Source organism: Lagenorhynchus albirostris, chromosome 2 (genome assembly GCF_949774975.1).
Source record: "Lagenorhynchus albirostris chromosome 2, mLagAlb1.1, whole genome shotgun sequence".
Taxonomy (NCBI): Eukaryota; Metazoa; Chordata; class Mammalia; order Artiodactyla; family Delphinidae; genus Lagenorhynchus; species Lagenorhynchus albirostris.
In genome coordinates, this window is record NC_083096.1 from 55,401,413 (window position 1) to 55,407,220 (window position 5,808).

At 40.7% G+C, this 5,808-nt stretch overlaps 1 pseudogene; it reads right to left on the bottom strand.

Moving 5' to 3' along the window:
• Window positions 1-4,162: 4,162 nt before the first annotated feature.
• On the bottom strand, window positions 4,163-5,579 carry LOC132515825 (heterogeneous nuclear ribonucleoprotein H-like; annotated as a pseudogene).
• Window positions 5,580-5,808: the final 229 nt, after the last annotated feature.

Sequence of the window (5,808 nt, forward strand, 5' to 3'; positions counted from 1 at the left end):
AATAGCCAAAGTAATCTTGAGAAAGAAAAACGAAGTTGGAGGAATCAGGCTCCCTGACTTCAAACTATACCTACCTACTATACTTGAAACTACAGTAATCAAGACAGTATGGTACTGGCACAGAAACAGAAATACAGATCAATCGTACAGGATAGAATGCCCAGAGATAATCCCACGCACATATGGGCACCTAATTTATGACAAAGGAGGCAAGAACATACAATGGATAAAAGATAGCCTCTTCAATAAGTGATGCTGGGAAAACTGGACAGCTACATGTAAAAGAATGAAATTAGAACACGACCCAACACCATACACAAAAATAAACTCCAAATGGATTAAAGACTCAAATGTAAGACCAGACACTATAAAACTTTTAGAGGAAAACATAGGAAAACCACTCTGACATAAGCCACAGCAAGATATTTTTTGACCCACCTCCTAGAGTAACAGAAATAAAAATAAACAAATGGACCTTAATGAAACTTAAAAGCTTTTGCACAGCAAAGGAAACCATAAACAAGATGAAAAGATAACCCTCAGAATGGGAGGATATATTTGCAACTGAAACAACAGACAAAGGATTAATCTCCAAAATATACAAACAGCTCATGGAGCTCAACGTCAAAAAAAACAAACAATCCAGGTAAAAATGCGCAGAAGACCTAAATAGGCATTTCACCAAGCAAGACATGCAGATGGCCAAGAGCCACATAAAAAGATGCTCAACATCACTAATTATTAGAGAAATGCAAATCAAAACTACAATGAGGTATCACCTCACACCTGTCAGAATGGCCATTATCAAAAAAATCTAGAAACAATAAATGCTGCAAAGGGTGTGGTGAAAAGGAAACCCTCCTACACTGTTGGTGGGAATGTAAATTGACACAACCACTATGGAAAAAGTATGGAGGTTCCTTAAAAAACTAAAAATAGAACTACCATATGACCCAGCAATCCTACTACTGGGCATATACCCAGAGAAAACCATAATTCAAAAAGAGAAACGCAGGGCCTTTGTATGGAAGTATTATGGCAGCACCATAGCACTGGTGGAGGATGAGGAACAGGTGAAAATTACTGCAGTTCTCTCAGGATCTCTTGGGGGGATCTCTGCTGCCCCGCTGCCAACCCATTGGACTACAGCACTGCTTCTTCAAAGTGTTTAGAGGAGAATCCTTGAGCCTGTTGGAGAAGCAGCAATGGTGAGATGACCCATTCAATTTCCTGACTGGAACAATCAAACTCTGGCTGCTGACATTCTGGAGTTGTTGGCGGGGAGAAGATTAGTGGTCTTGACATTCACCATGTAAATGACAGGGTCTTGGGGCTCCAGCCGGGTGTCAGGCCTGTGTCTCTAAGGTGGGAGAGCCGAGTTCAGGACATTGGACCACCAGAGAACTCCTGGCCCCACATAATATCAATTGGCAAGAGCTCTCCCTGAGGTCTCCATCTCAGTGCTAAGACCCAGCTCCACTCAATGACTAGCAAGCTCCAGTGCTGGACACCCCATGCCAAATAACTATCAAGACGGGAACACAATCCCACCCATTAGCAGAGAGGCTGCCTAAAATCATAATAAGTTCACAGACAACCCAAAACACATGACTGGACGTGGTCTTGCCCACCAGAAAGACAAGATCCAGCCTCATCCACCAGAACACAGGCACTAGTCCCCTCCACCAGGAAGCCTACACAACACACTGAACCAACCTTACCAACTGGGGGCAGACACCAAAAACAATGGGAACTACGAATGTGCAAACTGCGAAAAGGAGACCCCAAACACAGTAAGTTAAGCAAAATGAGAAGACAGAGAAATACGCAGCAGATGAAGGAGCAAAGTAAAAACCCACCAGCACAAACAAATGAAGAGGAAATAGGCAGTTTACCTGAAAAAGAATTCAAAGTAATGACAGTAAAGATGATCCAAAATGTTGGAAATAGAATGGAGAAAATACAAGAAATGTTTAAGAATGACCTAGGAGAACTAAAGAGCAAACAAGATGAACAACACAATAAATGAAATTAAAAATTCTCTAGAAGGAATCAATAGCAGAATAACTGAGGCAGAAGAACAGATAAGTGACCTGGAAGATAAAATAGTGGAAATAACTACCACAGAGCAGAATAAAGAAAAAGAATGGGGCTTCCCTGGTGGCGCAGTGGTTGAGAGTCCGCCTGCCGATGCAGGGGACGCGGGTTCGTGCCCCGGTCCGGGAGGATCCCACATGCCGCGGAGCGGCTGGGCCCGTGGGCCATGGCCGCTGAGCCTGCGTGTCCGTAGCCTGTGCTCCGCGGCGGGAGAGTCCACAGCGGCGAGAGGCCCGCGTACCGCAAAAAAAAAAAAAAAAAGAATAAAAAAAGAAAAAGAATGAAAAGAATTGAGGAGAGCCTCAGAGACCTCTGGGACAACATTAAATGCACCAACATTTGAATTATAGGGGTCCCAGAAGAAGAGAAAAAGAAAGGGACTGAAAAATATTTGAAGAGATTATAGTTGAAAACTTCCCTAATATGGGAAAGGAAATAGTCAATCAAGTCCAGAAAGCACAGAGGGTCCCATACAGAATAAATCCAGGGAGAAACACACCAAGACACATATTAATCAAACTATCAAAAATTAAATACAAAGAAAAAATATTAAAAGCAGCAAGGGAAAAGCAACAAATAACACATAAGGGAATCCCCATAAGGTTAACAGCTGGTCTTTCAGCAGAAACTCTGCAAGCCAGAAGGGAGTGGCAGGAGAAATTTAGGTGATGAAAGGGAAAAATCTACAACCAAGATTACTCTACCCAGTAAGGATCTCATTCAGATGAGAAATTAAAATGCTTACAGACAAGCAAAGCTAAGAGAATTCAGCACCACCAAACCAGCTTTACAACAAATGCTAAAGGAACTTCTCTAGGCAGGAAACAAAAGAGAGGGAAAAGAACTACAAAAACAAACCCAAAACAATTAAGAAAATGGTAATAGGAACATACATATCGATAACTACCTTAAATGTAAATGGATTAAATGCTCCAACCAAAAGACATGGACTGGCTGAATGGATACAGAAACAAGACCCATATATAGGCTGTCTACAAGAGACCCAATTCAGACCTAGAGACACATACAGACTGAAAGTGAAGGGATGGAAAAAGATGTTCCATACAAATGGAAATCAAAAGAAAGCTGGAGTAGCAATTCTCATATCAGACAAACTAGACTTTAAAATAAAAACTATTACAAGAGACAAAGAAGGACATTACATAATGATGAAGGGATCAATCCAAGAAGAAGATATAACAATGGTAAATATTTATGCACCCAGCATAGGAGCACCTCAATACATTAGGCAAATGCTAACAGCCATAAAAGGGGAAATCGACAGTAACACAATCATAGTAGGGGACTTTAACACCCCACTTTCACCAATGGACAGATCATCCAAAATGAAAATAACTAAGGACACACAAGTTTTAAATAATACATTAAACAAGATGGACTTAATTGATTTTTTTTTCAGTTTTTAAAAGGAAGACTTATTCGACAAGTTTCACTTAGCACAATACACCTAAAAGGAAAATCACAATACAATGAAAAGATTTAAATCAAGGCCTCAGAATTTCATACAAACACCAAGACCAAAATCCTAAAGTATTGGTATTGCGTCTCAAATTTTCCCCATTAACTTAAAAAAAAAAGCTTAAACTTACGTACCATAGAGGTTATTAAATGAAACTAGAATTAATAAACATGCCAAATGTTTCACTTTTAATTGTAGACACAGCTCCTATATTGAGTTCTACAAAAAAGCATGTCTTTCAACAATGCATCCAGTGTTAAACGTAATATGGTGCAAGCAACATTTAACATAATTCAGCTGCTTTAACCTAAATAAACCTACTGTTTAAATACATCCTACAATATAACTAACTTGAGAAAAGCTGAAAATTATTTAACAGTAATAGATTACTCAACCTAGTTACATCCTAAATGAATGTTTGTGTTCAAAAATACTGAAACTTAAGTCTTTAACACAATCCTGATTTCCACTTAGAGTAAGCATAAATCACAAGCTTGTATTGCAAAACTGTTAAAACTTAAGTTTTATTTTTCTTTTAAAAACTGTTGACCAAGAGTCAGTGATCAGAATCAATTACATTCCCCATCCACCACTCATACTGGACATGCTAGACATCCCTCCCATTCCATTCACTCCCATAGATGCTCAGCTTCCACTACTGAAGCAGCTGCTGTTCAGTGCTCCTTGGCTGTCTATGCAGTGTTTGATTGAAAATCACTGGAGTTTTCCTGTAAAACTTGGTCATATCCACTCATGCTGCTCTGGTCACCATAGCCACCTCCATAATGACCACTCAGCTGCTGGCTGGCTGGGCCGCCATAACTAGACTGGTTTGACAAGCCCATGCCTCCCATCATTTGGCTACCATAAGCACCACTGCTTGCTCCTGCTGTAGAATTCAAGGAGAGCTCTACATATCTGTGTTTGTAAGCACCACCACTTGCTCCTGCTGTAGAATTCAAGAAGAGTTCTACATATCTGTGTTGCATATTTGCTTTGTCTTTTGCTATAGCTGTCACAGCATCTTCATGAGTTGCAAACTTGACATCTGCTTCACCAGTTGCTCTGCCATCAGGACCAATTTCAAAATGTACTCTCACAGGGTTGAGTGGTGAAAAAAAATTACAAATGTCATTCTCAGTAGTTCTGTAAGGTAATCCCTGCATGTGTACACAGTGTCCTGTTGTGCTCTGGAAAGTAGAGCCACCATCCCCATATCTGTGATCTCACATTCCTGAACAACAAATCTATCTGACCCAAATCCATAGCCATCATTATAGACATATAATCATCATAGCCTCCATAACCCCCACCATAAGCACCACGCCTCATCCTTTCAAAGCCAGCTCCTCTTCCAATGCTGTTATACCCTCTGCCATAGGGACCTGGCCACTGCATGGGCATAAGTTTTCGTGGTGGATCATAGTGAGTTCTAACTTCAGCTCGACTGCTTTTAAAGATTTCAATATACCTGTGCCCTATTCTTTCCTTGTGTTTCTTTAGAGCCTTTTCAGCTATTTCCTGTGAAGCAAACTGCACGAAGGCCTCCCCCGTACTCCTCCCCTGGAAGTCCACCAGCAATGTTATCCCATTTGGCACGATTTCCAACCCTGAGAAGAAGTGAACAATTTCTTCCTTGCTACATCCAAAGGGGAGTCCTCTAAGCCATACAAAACCATCATTGGCCGTGTCAAGACTATTTGGACCAGTATGCTTCAACACCCAATCCATTTCAATGTTGTTTGACTTGAATACTTCAACATATCTGTGTCCCATAGTTTCTTTGTCTTTTTTTAACGGCCAATTTGACTTCATCTTCTGATTCAAGTTCAACTATATCCTCGCCACTCGGTCTGCCTTCTCTGGTGTAGATGAAATGAACACCTTGAGCCCCATCTTGAATTTTGCAGTCAGAAAAAAACTGCTGCACTTCGTTGGCCGAGCAAGACCAAGACAAGCCCCAGACCTTCACCATGAATCCCGCGCCACCTTTGGTGCCCAACATCAACGTCTTTTAGGGAGTCCGGGTGTCAAAACAGACTCCACACACAACTTCAGCACAGATGAGAAGAAAATCAATTGATATTTATAAGACATTCCATACAAAAACAACAGAATACACTTCCTTCTCAAGTGCTCATGGAACATTCTCCAGGATAGATCATATCTTGGGTCACAAACCAAGCCTTGGTAAATATAAGAAAATTGAAATCCTATCAAGTGCCTTTTCT